We start from the raw sequence: 15,995 nt of genomic DNA on the forward strand, positions 1-15,995 counted from the left end.
TACAAATATATAATGTAATTGTAAGCTTGGTAAACAGTTTTGGAGAATTTGATGTTTCCCTGTTTAAACAAAATGCTTGACCATACTGTCTGAGAGGCGTTTCAAAGATGGCCACAGAGTTAAATGACTTGCCTTAAAGGAGGTTTGCTAAACCCATCAACTTCCATAGTTGGAAAAAATACTATGTAAGTTAATGTTCATCAACAGAAAAAGGCAAACCAACAAGTAAATAATGACAATTTTAATTGTTGGGTGAACTGATCTTTCGCTCCCCATTTAATGTTTGATATTTTAGTTTTTTCAGCTTTAAGCTTTTGTTTTTCTACATCTTGATACAAAAAATTCAAGATTTTCATGATTTTCAATTCAATTGTCAGTGTCACACAAGCCTGACATGGCCAGTATGAGTAAAACCTCAATAGAAAACTCAGTTAGGTTTACTAATCTGAAACATTTTTACTCTTCTGAAGAGACCACCTGGATTTCAATAATTTGGGTGTTGGTCAAGTTGTTGAAGAGCATATTATATGTAATCAATCAGTCTGACCATGCTGGAAAACATTGGTCATCAGTTTCCTCATTCACTGACCTCACATCCACCTGCATCTTTGAAGTCAATCCTGAACTTTTAAAATGAACAATGAAGAAGAGGAAGAGTTTGTCATGCACCTAATAGATTAGCTTCGTCTTCAGCACATAGAGAAGATTCATAGCTGCAGGTGGAGAACCAGATGAAAGAAAAAAAGTGTAAGAGTTTACATGTATCGAGTCATTCAGTGGTGTAAAATTACTCTCATCTGACCTCCTGTTTGGTCAGAAGCACCCTGAGGTCAGTAAGTTTCACCTTGACCGGATCTCAAACACCAAGTTTCACACACCAGCTGCTCAAGTTAAAGTGTTACTTTGCTGCAGGCAAGAAATTGGGTTTAGTTCTCTTAGAATCTCACTCAAATGGCAAATGACGTACATGTTGCATTGCTTTGAGGTAATTCAGCTAAATATATGTAAAATGCTTTAATATATTGAAATAAATCATTTATTTTAATACAATTGACAATTATTTACATATAACATCCTAATGCTGTTGAATTGACATTTTTTATTTATAAAATAAAATATTTTATTTAGATTTAAGTGTCATATTTAAAACTAATATTAAAATATAAATGTTGTAATGGTTGTAAAACTAAAATTGCTAAATATTATTGTTTATATATAATGTATATTTTGTGTGTGTAAATATTTTTGTTAGTCATAGTATGTCATAATTTTTTATGCATCATACTTAAAATATAAACAACAGTATTAATTTAACAGAACATTTTTAAATGTATAATTTTTTTCATTATTTCAGAATCAAGCTTAACTAACTTATTAAAACTGAATCACCACTAGGGGGCTAACTGTTGTACAGTTTATAGAAATCAAGTCACAGACCCGTAAGAGGCTCTGACACAGCAACCTACACAGCGCTTATTTGTTTTAGGGTGTTTATATATTGTCACTGGTTAGCTTGAGGACCTCGTTGTTCACCATCACACTGCTTTCTGACATCGACACAGGTCTCAGTTTCAGTGTTTGAAATCAGTGATTCATCTTACAGTAACACACACAGACAGATCACCAAAAAGTGTATAAGCATTAGACACAAAACTATGGTGAAGAGTGTGGACATGGTCTGATATTTTCATCAAAACAGTCAGAGAAACAATATGGGATAAAGAAATGATGAACACACATTTTCTACTTTTTTAAAAAACACTGAGGCTGATAAATTTCAAGATTGTAGCTAAAAAGATTGCTACAAAACTGTTCCTGAATATCAATCAAGAGTGTATACAGCAAATAAAAGGCCATGCATCGTTTTACTTTCTACCTGTGTGTTGAGGTATTAAATAGGCTGCTTAATGTATCAAAAAAATCTCTTTATTACAATAATAGTATATGAAATAATATGCATCAAGATTTATTTTATGAGCCAAAAATGTATGCATTGCATGTATGGGTTGTTTATCCAAATTTGACCCATCACACGAGGACTTATACTATCTTTATACCTGCCTGCCTTACGCTATTGGCTGGACCTCAGTCAGAGCTGAAAGCTAAAAATTAATATTAACGGTGAAAATACAGACAAGCGCAAATAAAAATTAGAATATCCACCAAGGTTTTCAGTGTTTTAAAGTCTAAATGTTGGCACTTTGCACAATGTTTTTTTTACTTGAATTAGATCAGAAATGTAACTATCATCTTTTTGTTAGTGTGTTTATTACATTATACATGAATATAGGCTAAATTGTCCGCAGTGTCTGTGTGTGAATGAGTGTGTATGGGTGTTTCTCAGTGTTGGGTTGCAGCTGGAAGGGCATCCGCTGCGTAAAACATATGCTGGATAAGTTGGCGGTTCATTCCGCTGTGGCGACCTCTTATTAATAAAGGGATTAATCCAAAAAGAAAATGAATGAATGAATTTATTACAATCAATACAAGAGTATTTCCCATATCCGGCAGCCCTGGTATTTGACATTAACAAATGTTGGGTGTATTAAATTATTTTAATTTCAATTAACCAGCTGCTAATCAATAAAATATTAGATATTTCCTTGTTTTAAAGTGTTTAAAGAACAATTGTTTTAGGGTTTGTTTATTTTTACGATTTATTTTATACTATTTTATATTTAAGTTGTGCTGTTTTCACTATTCGTCAGTACTGAGTGTTCTAAAAAAAATGTTAGTAACCAAAATGTTTATGATCCCAACTGATTTCCATAATATAGAAAAGATACTTTAAGTGGTGGACCACTATGGGGATCAACAATGGTGTGTGACAAATGTTCTTCAAAATATCTTATTTTGTTTTCCAAAGAAAGGAACTCATACAGTTCACATTTCAACTGAAAGAAAAGAAAAGTTAGTAAAAAGTGAACATTTTATTTCTTTACCTTTAAGAGTACATATGTTGTTTCTTATATTATAATAATATTACTGAATATACCCATACCTTAAAATATATACCTCAACATATGTTAACAGCATGTAATATGAACATCACTTTATCACCCAAAATACCTCATGCGGCAGTAAAATGGTACATTGGATTAAAGAGTAAAACCTTTTCCCACTCCCATAGTTGAATCCTTTGCTTCTGTATTATCACTTCCCACTAAAACAGCCAGCACTTTGTAGAGGGTGTATAAGAGAGTTAAACCTAGTCTCCGTCTCAGATTTCTCTCTTTTCCTTTCCATCTATTCTACACACTTTCCGTCAGGCCTCTCTCTCTCTTTCTGCTGTGTTTGTTCAGTGGTCCCTCTGTACCTCTCTGCCTTTGTCAGGGCTAATGTTCTCAAATGGAGGGAAATTAAAGCAGGGAAGCCATGCGTGTCGCACACTAACTCTTCCCCCTGCGGGCCTATTGGTTCGCAGCATGAATACTGATGAAGGCACATGGTTCCTCAACATCTCCTTCACACCTCCATCTACACAGTCACACGCATGAAATATACATGCAGAACGGAGAGGGAGAGACAAGCTGAATTTATTGAGGTACTGGCACATACACACACACGTACACACATACACACACACACACACACACACACACACACACACACACGTACAAACACACACACACACACGTACACACACACGTACACACACTTCTGTAACTCATAAAAGGCCACCTAAAACTTTGAAATACACTGCAGTTCAAAATGTGGAGTCTGCTCTCAATAACGGAGACTTAAGTCTTAAAACAATATTAGATTTTATTGGGTTATAGACTTCAATACACTTCTTTTCAGATTATGCCTCATGACTAGGGTTGGTTAGTGCTTGTTTTTTATGATACAGGGGCTAAATTTACATTTTAAAATCTGTATGGTGCTTAAATAGTGTCAAACATTAAAAAAAGACCTATGAAAATGTTGAATGACATTAAAGTTAAAGAGGTGAATGTGAATAAATAAATAAATATCCATACAGTCACAAAATGTAAGCCATTTAATCCAACGATGTGTGACAGTAAATAACAGTTAAAGTGCTTTTAACAGCAAAATAATCTTAGTCTGCTATGAACTAGGGTTGACCAATATTTGAAAAAACTGAAATTGCAATCTATTTTTTCTGCAATATATATTGCGATATAAACACAATGTCACCAGATGACTTTAATAGCTTGGTTTGGTAAGAGTTCATTATTTTTGATTGATTGGGATGATTTTGTTTGGAAGGGTACATGTCTGCATAAAATATAATAAATTACAAACACAGATCAATATAAAAGAGCAAAGATGAACATAAAAAAACTGTGCTTTAAAGTTTTTTTTTTGGCAAATATGGAATAATTTCACATTTTACAGCATATAGGCTTCATTATATAAATAATTATATGCAATTAATCTTTAAGCTACAAGCATTATAATTTACTGCGCTTAAATGAACTTGAAATGCTTACACGTTGACATTGCAGATCCTGCAATACAACTATTGCGGATTTTCGCATCACAATATTGACACTAAAACAAATCATGTAGCCCTACTCTGAATTAGCTTTAAACTGTAAAAATTCTTTTTCAGAAATATTACCATATTTGCCTTATATATTTACCATATTTGCCTTCAATAACAAAATATGACATCACTCCAGATGTACTGCATCATGCCTTATCATGAGATCAATATATATATAATAATTTAAGTCAGACGTAGTTTCTAAGTTACACAGTATATCAAACAACATCCTGCTGTGTCTGTGCTTTCACAAATGTTGTGATTTATAATGTCTTTCAAAGCTTATGCGTGGGCTGCTTACACTGTACATCATATAGTGCATCCGGAAAATATTCATCGCTTCACTTTATCCATTTGTTTATGTTACAGCTTTATTCCGAAATGGATTAAATTAATTTATTTTCTCAATTCCACACATAATAACCCATAATAGGAATGTGAAAAAAAGATTTTTTGAAATGGTTTTTAAATTAATTAAAAAAAATAAATAAATAAATAAATCACATGTACATAAGTATTCACAGCCTTTGGTCAATACTTTAATTGCTGCCAAAGGTGCATCAACAGAGCCTCAAGTCTTTTCGAATATGATGCCACAAGCTTGGCACATCTGTCTTTGGGAATTTTTGCCCATTACTCATTGCAGTACCTCTCAAGCTCTATCAGGTTGGATGGGAAGCAAGGGTGAAGAGCCATTTTCAGATCTCTCCAGAGATGTTCAATGGGATTTAGGTCTGGGTTCTGGCTGGGTCACTCAAAGACATTGAGTGTTGTGATCACTCAGCTTAGATGGCCGGCCAGCTCTAGGAAGAGTCCTGGTGGTTCCAAACACCTTCCACTTACAGATGATGGAGGACACTGTGCTCATTGGAACTCTGAGCAGCAAAAATGTTTTGTAACATTCCCCAGCCTTGTGCCTTGAGACAATCCTGTGTCAGAGGTCTACAGACAATTCCTTTGTGTTCATGATTGGTTTGTGCTTTGACATGCACTGTCAACCCTGGGACCTTATATAGACAGGTGTATGCCTTTTCAAATTATGTCCAATCAACTGAATTCAACGCAGGTGAACTCCAATTAAGCTGCTGAAACATCTCAGGAATGATCAGTGGAAACAGAATGTACATGAGCTAATTTTAGAGCTTCACGGCAAAGGCTGTGAATACTTATGCACGTGATTTTTCAGGTTTTTTATTTTCAATAAATTTGCACAACTTCAAAAAATCTTTTTTACATTGTCATTATTGGGTATTTTAAGTATTTTTTAGGAAATAAATGAATTGAATCCATTTTGGGATAAGGCTGTAACATTAAAAGAGTGAAAAAAGTTAAGCTTAAATACTGAGAAAAATTACCTTTATAGTTGTCCATGTGAAGTTGTTAGCAATTCATATTAATCCAATACTAGGCTTAGGAATTTACAAAAGAAACATGATCTTAAATGATTTTTGTCATTAAAAAAGTTTGATAAATATGTGTGTGCATATTTCATAGTCCAGGGTGACGTATTTAGGCTACGATCAATGACTCAAGCCTCAATTACTAGCTCTAAAATTATGTTTAATAAAAAAAAATGAGTCTTGTGAGAAAGACGCATAGGAAATTAGCTAACACACAAGAGCATTTTATGGTAAAAAAAAAAAACGAAAGAAGCTTACTTAACTAAAACAATAAACGATGTGCTTTGCATGTGGTTACACCAGCATAAGGGAATACACCCAAGGTGTAATAGCCACTTGTCAATTATGCATTTTACATATTTTATATACACAACATATGCTTTCTCTTTCTTCACATTCTCACCTACTCGCATGCAAACACGAAAAGCATACAGTGAATATGGGGCTTCAGCGAGAGCCATGACAGTGTTGATTTGTGAGGTTTCCTGCTGTAGTGCTCTGAAGTTTGGGGACAAATCAATCTGATCCCTGCACAGACCTGTCTGCCTTCTCCTACTGAAAAACGACCTTTCTAAACTGATCGACTGATTCTGCGTGTGTATGTGCCCATAATCGAAATTATCAAAAAATTGGCCAGCCCTATGTATATATATATATATATATATATATATATATATATATATATATATATATATATATATATATATATATATATATATATATATATATACATACATATATATATATACATACATACATACATACATATATATATATATATATATATATATATATATATATATATATATATATATATATATATATATATATATATATATATACATATATATACATATATATATATATATATATATATATATATATATATATATATATATATATATATATATATATATATATATATATATATATATATATATTTATTTATTTATTTATTTATTTATTTATTTATAGGGCTGACCAATTTTTTTGATAATTTCGATTCATTCGAATTTACGTTTTAATACAATTTTTTTTCAAACTAAATTAAGATATTGCAATTTTTTTATAAAAATATTAAATACATTATAATTGCACTTTACGCTTTGGTTCACTCTTTGTATGAAGCAGGTCGCACACCAGAATCGCTGCTTGGTGACGTGCTGCGCAGTACATATTTCGGCAGCGCAACAGAGCGCCATCTGATTAGTTTAATGTTAAAGATCATGCGAATGTGCGTGTCTGGTGTGTGATACTTTAAACTGTCATGTGCGCGCCGTGTCGCGGCGCTTCTGGTGTGCAACCTGCTTGATTGCCTGTCTGGGTTTCAATCATGGTAGTGACTGACTGAACACAGAGACTGGACAGCCTAATTTAACCCAAATACAAATACAACAAATACAAGCATACTTGTTATACCCTTGCATCAAACGCGCTGTGGTCCACTCTCTCACGCTACTCCAGCACAGCCTGACGAGGGGATTTACATTCAGACTAATGCAGCAAATAAAATCCTACATGACTTTACGCTTTACTAAGTCACGTTTGTGTGGACTGTCAAGACATATTCCCTTATCAAGTCGATAAACTCGATCTCTCAACATGTATGAAGGATGTAAAAACCTGCTATGTGAAAAAAAACGTGCTGATCTTAGCTTGGTTTGAACATGAGCAGAGGTGAGCAGCTGTAGCAGTAAAAAATGAAAGTACCCACCCCCATGACGTAATTTAGTGGACCTACTGTAGTCGAAACCCAGACATGCAGTCAGGCAGCATAATACAGAGAGTGGTGCAAAGCGCATCAAATGATCGGTATTTAAAAGGGGGAAAAAAGAAAAATGGAATAAATATATTATTTTATATTAGACACACATATTAATACTAATATTAATGTAGTAATAATACTAAATGAATTTAGTAACATAATTCTTTAAAAAAAGACAAAGTTACCAGAACAAAAACACAGTTAGCACAACCTTGACCTCTAAATATTGTATGCCTTACTGAACCTTAAAATATTGCCTTGATATTTGTTTTCATCAGGTTTGTAGTCAGCAGAGCCCCAGCTGCTACTAGAGACAGCAGCATGCCTCACTAAACCTCATTTACTGATAGCGGACAGTGTGGAATGAGCCGTTTACACACACTACAAGACACAGAGCAAAGAAAGTGAATGCAACATTTAACCTGACACATCACACACTGAAAACACGGCACTCAGACTAAGAATGTGTTTGACTGCTAAATAACATTTTTCAAAAGTTCCAAAGAATTTCTTTTCACATTCTTCATTTATTTTCCTTCAGCTTAGTTCCTTATTTATTAGGGTTGCCACAGCGAAATGAACCGCCAACTATTCCAGCATATGTTTTTCAGCAGCGGACGCACTTCCAGTCGCAACCCAGTACTGGGTAACACCCATACACCCATTACGGCCAATTTAGTCCATCCAATTCACTTATACCACATCTTTGAACAGTGAGGGAAACTGGAGCACCCGGAGAAAACCAAAGGGCAAACATGTAAACGCCTCACAGAAATGCTAACTGACCCAGCTGGGACTCAAACCAGTGACCTTTTTGCTGTGAGGTGACAGTGCTAACTACTAAGCCACTCTGCTGCCATGTTCCTTATTGTTTAAAGTTTTTTTTACTGTATAATTTTCATTCTTAAAAAGATGGTAATCACAATACAACTCCATGTCCTAATCATTGCATTTAACCGATTTTTAATGGCTGAAAATGAAGTGACCCACATTTTGCATACCTCTGACAGTTATTGCCTTAAAAAAAACACTAAAACTAACACACAATCATAGATAATAAGAACAACACAATTCAATTACAACTGTCAGACGATAAAATCTATAAACATTTTACTGTGAATGTTTCTATTTTCATATCTGTGGCCTTGGAAAGCTTTGCAAAAGTATTATGGTGTCTTTAAATTGGAAGTAATTTCAGCAAATGATGATGATTTTAATTGAATTATTCTGCAATTCGCTTAACTTTACTGGACTGACAGCACTACTTAAACCATCACTCTTCTGATAGTTATTTACTGCTGCAGCTTTCTAAAAAACAAAGATACTGCGATTGAGAAGTGTTTGTGTTTTTACAGAAGATAGTAAGAAGCTGTTTTCTACATTTCTTTACATAATTGCTCACTTCAATAATCTTGTGACCTATATTGTGACTTGACAATTTTAATGTATTAATAATCCATTTCTGGTGCAGATCAACTCAAAACAACAAAATTGCTAGACTGCCTATTTATATTTATTGCAGCAGCCTTTTTAAAAACCCAATAAAGATATTGAGATTGAGAAGTGTTTGTGTTTTTACAGGAGTGAAGCAGTTGTTTCTTTACATAATTGCTCACTTCAGCAATCTTGTGACCCATAACTTCACAAAAATATATCTACGTATTAATAATCCATTTCTAATGCTGATCAACTCAAAACTAACAGACCCTCGACCCCTAAGGCTCTGCGTGAGCTGGCCACACAATGAATGGCAAACTTTGCCATAAAACTTTTCTGACTAGTCACCCGCTCTGTTCTCCTCCAGCGGCCCATAGCCGACCCCGCGGCTACACTTGTCCTCTCGGGCCGCCAGGGTCGGCAGTGTTACCCCGGAGTGGGTCCAGTCGGCCGCCTCCCTGGTGCTCGGGTAATGGGCTGGCAGGAAAGCGGCTTCCTCCGAGCGCTGGAGACACTGTAAAACGTTAATGGCTCACCGTGGGGATCCGCGGTTGAGCTGGGGCCCCCGAACCAACCCCATTATTCATTAGACGAGAACGTTATTTATTGCCTCCCGGCACAAACACAACAAGCCAATTAATAATTAAGCATTTCTATCCGCCTCTGTAGAAGCAGCTCAAGCAGATGAGGAGAACAGGAGATATGAGCGCAAGAGATGTGCGGCCGTGAGCAGCATAACTTCAGCACTATTAAGGAAAATGGCAGTTAAGACCCAACCGTTGTCTGAAGAGACTCGGAGCCAAAAATTCAAGTGAAGCAGAACCGCCATTGTGGCTTTGGTCCAAAATCTACCGCTCTAAAACCAGCCTACTGTACATTTAGTAATGAACATCAATAAATAATGCCAGTATAAATCTGATGAACAGGAACAAATCCAAAAATTTTAATCAGTAGTTTAATTATTTATTTAACTATTATTTAACTACTGATTAAAATTATTATAAATTACTTTGATTAAGACCAAGCAATATGTATAGCTTCGTGGGCTTTGCATTACTTTAACCATCCTAGGATCTGATGTCCAGAATAAGCTATAAATAAATGAAAACAAAAATGCACCAAAAATTCAAATTAAGGGGGCAACAAAATGCATAACGAAGCTTAAAAGTGGAAGCTACTAATAAAGTGAAATGTGAAATTGAATAAAGTGACCATTTGAGGAATTTCACAGAATTGCAGATTGCACACACTTAAAGTACACAACATCAAAACTAACCATACTGATTTCGTTAGCTCACATTGCTAGTGTTGTGGTGAACAATTCATCTGTGCATGTCATTAAGAAAAATAGTTTGCCCGTCTAATTTTTAATTGAAATCTGAAAATGCAATTCCTGTTTGTTTTCAGTTAAATCCTCAGATTATGTGTGAGGTACTGGGTTAACCACGGACCGTGCTGACAAAAACCAAAATGTCGAGGAGGAGGTGTCTGTTATTGTAATAACTTCCCAAACCCTTTTACTGATCTCTCTAAATAAAACGCATACTGTACGACATCCAATTGGCTCAAAGTAGATAAAAACAAGCCATGCCTACTGTTTTCACATTAATATTGCGTTTCTCTAGGATCAGTCACAATATGGAGGAGGAATGAAACAGTTACAGCTACCAGTTTATGCAGACTTTAACAAAATCATAAACAACCACACATTTCACAGATTAGTCACCGCTGCACATGGACCCCTGAAAATGCCTGAATCAGAGGAATTTAGAGCATCACCAATAAAAACCACCAATCACAGGTTTCCAGAGTAGTTACCAATAAAATCATACCAATCTCATACATTTAAATTTGTCAGCGATAAAAATGCACCAATCAAACGTGTTTAGATTAGCTGATCTCTGAGTGTTCGCCATCCCTGTGTGGATTCCGAACACTAAATTTTCCTCAAAGAATCATGTTTTTGCATAACTAGACTAATATCATGGACTGAAATTAGCTAGTTTTGCCAATGTAAAAGGTAACAGAAACAATGAATCAAGTCATTTTAAAAAGTATTTATATGAAGGTAAAAATGTCCCTTGAAAACAATCCACCATGGCAAATATCGCCCCTTAATGGAAAAGTTCATTTCTGACTAGAGCTGAACAATATATCGTTTGAGCATCGACATCGCGTGGTGTGTTTACACAATAGTAACATCGCAGGATTAGAAAATTTATTAGATATTAAAAACATAAAGATACATATTTAATTATTTAAACAATGATGACCATGGTATTTTACGTTTGATTGTATTTATATATGCTTATAATTTATCATATTTTATGCAGATGTACCGCATAGAAAGACTCGACTATCCCAGTTGATCTAAATCAGGGGTGTCCGAACTCGGTCCTGGAGGGCCGGTGTCCTGGAGGCTTTAGCTCCAACCCTAATTAAACACACCTGAACCAGATAATCAAGCTCTTACCAGGTATACTAGAAACTTTCTGGCAGGTGTGTTGAAGCAAGTTGGAGCTAAACTATGCAGGACACCGGCCCTCGAGGACCGAGTTTGGACACCCCTGATCTAAATGATTAAAATCTTCCAAAATAGAGCTATTCAAATTATCTGCTGAAATTATATTCATAAATGCAATATACAGCGCAGCAAAACAAAATATCGCAATGTCAGATTTTTCTAATATTCTGCAGCCCTATTTCTAACCCTACCCAACTAAAACATCTGTGCTCAGGTTTTACAATCATTTACACAAAAGGACTACACATGCATGCATCTTAAATGGAGAAACAAATATAGAAGCACAATAGTGGGAATGTTGATAACCCTTACTAGTTAACCATTAGTGTACACAACTACAGCCACTTGATATTTCTACATACCATTTACACAAGTAAAAATTTCATAATGATTACAGCTGGAATCCACATTACTGCAGCATCTGCAACCTGCAAAAATGGAGTACTTTGAAAAATGCCTGTTTTAGATTAGAAATGCTGGTTTTCAGTAAAGAAGGACTAAATATAAGACTACAATGCAAACATTTGAAAATGCTGGCATGGCAATCCACAATCACTCATCTGATCTTCTGGACTATTGTGTGTATTGTTTTCTGGTTCATCAAGCTCCTTTCATATGACCATTAAACAAGTGCTAGACTGCAAGTACGAATACTGGTCAAATATGAGCATGCACAGTGAGAACTAATGTTAAGGTTACATGCATTTTAGGCTCTTTAATGTGGACAAAGTTTTTTTTTTTTTTTTTCTGAAACACAACATCATTAGTCAAGACAAGAAGCAGTTTCCCTTTAAAATGCCATTTTAAAATAAAAACGCACTAGTGTAAACTGCACTTTAATCTTGACCAAATTAAGCTTAAACACATGGATTGAATTTATGCAGATTTAGTGTTTTTTACAGGTTAACTCACTCTTATATTATGCTCCTTCATAAAGCATTTGTAGAGCATTTTTAGTTAAATTTATCATGTGATGCACAATAAAAGAGATTTCATCAAGACCTGCATTTCCTCTCAGCAGCTGCACACAATACATGCAGTTAGTGTAAATAACTGCTTATTTAGTAATTTCCTCAAAGCCACAAAATAACTGAATGCCATTACATCATGTAAAGTAAATACCTTCAACCTGCAAAAATACTGCTAATATAACAGTTATCAAAACATATCTGTACGCGTCCAATCCAGTTTAGAAAATCCAGCAACCACAAACTTTCACAGTGGCTGTAATGTTTTTGCAAGCTCCTGTTGCACAAATTCACCAATAAAACTGTGCTTATCCCGTCTATGCTGAATGTGCCTTTTGACAAGGAGACCCTTGAGACCCGATCTAAGACTCTCTACCGAACTATTCTGTCGGTCTTCTCTTACTGGAAGCGCATCAGCTGACCTGTTTCTCCAGCTCCTGTGTATTGATTGTGTAGAGTCAGGCTGAGGAGGCATGGCGGAGCTTCAGCCGAGACGACGTCCAGAGATTGTGCCAGAGTCTGTCTCATCATCATTTCAGTCAACGGAGTGCTGGATCAACACCATATCTGAAATAAAGTTGCACAATTAAAATGCTGACTTCATATGGAAGGTAAACTCAAACACTGAACATCTTTCCTATAGTAAAGGGCTTTTGTATTAAAAGAGCTTTTTAAAAAAACAAGTTATTCAGACTTTCAAAAAGAGAGAGAAAAAAAAAACGAAAATCCGACCAACTCCAGTTTTTAAAAGCAGTGTCAAAAAAATTAAATAAAATATAAAAAAATAAGTTTAAACAAATCACTGTAAATGCAGTTAGTGTCTGTCTACTTTACAGTTTAAGAAACATTATGTGTGGGGAAAAAACAACATTGGAAATGGTCCTGTTACAATAATCAATGTGTGGACTTATCACACAACACAAGGACATGACCCTTAATTGTTTTTGGTGATGCAATATATAAATCGCCCATACATAAACTATTCCAGCAACATTTCAGCAGATTGCACAACATCTCTCTTGGAGGTGTCAGTGTCCGCATGGTATAGAAAAACACTTTAGTATTTACTGTACATTACTATAGTATATTACTATAGTATATATATATATATATATATATATATATATATATATATATATATATATATATATATATATATATATATATATATATATATGTGGGTGTCTGACAACTGAAAATAGATCTGGTAGCAGATAATCGAAGCCTCGGTTACTTTTCACCTTGCACTTTTTATTTAACATTATTTAAGATATGCGTTTTACTTTCTGATACCAATGCCTAATTATTAAATAGTAAAAATAACTATAATTAAATGAAATTTTCTGAAAAAAAAAAATAGTGAGTTCTTCGGAAGAGTGTAATTGCATTGTGGTGATATTATTGTAAATCTGGCTTTATATAATGAGTCTTAAAATGACAATAATATCGTTTATCGCAATATATATTTTAGTGCAATAAATTGTACAACAAAAAGTAGACAAAGACAGGCCAAATTGGAAATAGTATTTCCGCTATTCAAATATTTCCTATATTCACATATTTTGGCAATCAGTATACCTTATTCTTCCACACAGCTTGGGTTCCATTGTCTTTAACAGCATAATTTCATACTGTAAATGCCTGAACATTTATTGCATATAAACTATTGATACAGCGAATGGCGTTTAGTGGGTGTCTTCAGCAAGTAATGTTAATTTATGTCATCTTTATTTATTTTTTTAATAAATCATCAAGACATTCAAAAATTTGTACCATTTTACCTTATATACTTATATAAGAATGCTAATAATATAAAACATTTTTTATATAAACCATTTTTTTCCATTTCTATACAGTATAACTGAACTTGACAGCAAAAAAATAAAAATAAATAAATGAGTTAACAAATCATGCAACTTAATTATAAAATACAAACTTTTTTTTTTTTTTTTTAAGTTGAGTTAATAAGCTCTTTCACTCAGACATATTGAGGGACAAATGCCCCCCTCGGTTTAAAGGCCATGAAGCTTCTGAAAGTAGACATTCAATTTCATGCCATATGAAGTTTACACTGATTTCAATGTATTATCGTGGCTCATCATTGTAAAGGGTTTCTATACAGAGTTAGAGCCACACTCGTTTTTGCCTGTGCATGTGCGTGCGTGTGTGTGTGTTGCTCATTTGAATTTCTGCTCGATTGGTCAGCCTAATGTGGCCAGGCTCTGTCGCCCCTGGTAATTGTGCTCATTTCATTTTGGCAGCCTGCGAGGAGCCTGTCCATCACTACAAAGTATAATATATAACACTTATTCACAACTGTGTGTGTGTGTGTGTGTGTGTGTGTGTGTGTGTGTGTGCGTGTGTGTGTGAGAGAAATGAGAAAATGGGACACAAAACATGTGTATGAAGACTTAAGCATGTTTATCAATTGCAGCAATTCCACAAATGACATTAAACAAATGTGTTTAAGAAGCTTGTGTGAGAATAACAAAAGTGCCATTAGTGAGAATAACCATAATAATGATGCTGCAGTTCTAGGCTTTACACAACTTACTGTAAGTACAGACAAGCATTATATTTGTAAAATGCTCTCAGATTAAACATCGGTTCTACTGATTAGGGCTGCACAATATATCATTTCACCATCGATATCGCGATGTGTGCATCTACAATAGTCACATCAGAGAATATGAAATGTTAAGCTGGGATTATAGTTGATTACAATCAGTGCAGAGTTTAATTATAATGGAGTTAATGTTTATCACCTGCTTGCATTTTTAAAAAGATGGTTCACCCAAAAACATTAATTTATTTTAATAAATTAATAAATATTATAATATTTTCATTTCACCCCTTTATGAGTTTTTTGTATGTTGAACACAAAAAGAAGATATTGTCTCATAAATTTCACATAAAACTCATAAACGTTTGAAACAAGTGAAGGGTAAGTAAACGGAGTAAATGTTTTCATTTTTGGGTGAACTATCCCTTTAAGGCCTGTGACTGAGTTTTAAAACATCAGGCCACTAGCATTATATTGTTTGTAACTTTAATAAAAAATACAGTGAATACAATGCAGTGTTGATTACTTAATATCTGTACCTGAATACTGTTAGACACCTCAAAAAACTATAACTCACTTTATCTTTGCTATATTGTATTTATCTATGCTTGTAAGTGATGTTATATATTTTTTGCGATTCACTCCTCTGCAAAATGATGGCAAACCAATCTATAATGAAGATTTCTTTTCAAATAAAGCTGTATTCATATCGCTATGTATATCGCAGACATACAAAATATTGCATTGTCATTTTTCCAATATCGTGCAGCCCTACCAATTCAGTTCAGTCAATGCATTTGGATTGTTCTTGCAAATGAAGCAGTATTT

The 15,995-nt window shown here is 34.4% G+C and overlaps 1 long non-coding RNA gene across 19 annotated transcripts in view; it reads right to left on the minus strand.

The window, feature by feature from the left end:
* LOC147845619 (uncharacterized) overlaps positions 1-15,995 on the minus strand; it is a 388,114-nt gene that overhangs the window by 329,582 nt on the left and 42,537 nt on the right. For all 19 annotated transcript variants that reach the window (XR_015480733.1, XR_015480736.1, XR_015480747.1 and 16 more), the window contains one exon: positions 13,027-13,171. This is a non-coding gene — a long non-coding RNA (uncharacterized LOC147845619). The remainder of the gene's footprint in view (positions 1-13,026; positions 13,172-15,995) is intronic.

Source organism: Danio rerio, chromosome 3, assembly GCF_052040795.2.
Source record: "Danio rerio strain M-AB ecotype USA chromosome 3, GRCz13ab, whole genome shotgun sequence".
NCBI classification, from domain to species: domain Eukaryota; kingdom Metazoa; phylum Chordata; class Actinopteri; order Cypriniformes; family Danionidae; genus Danio; species Danio rerio.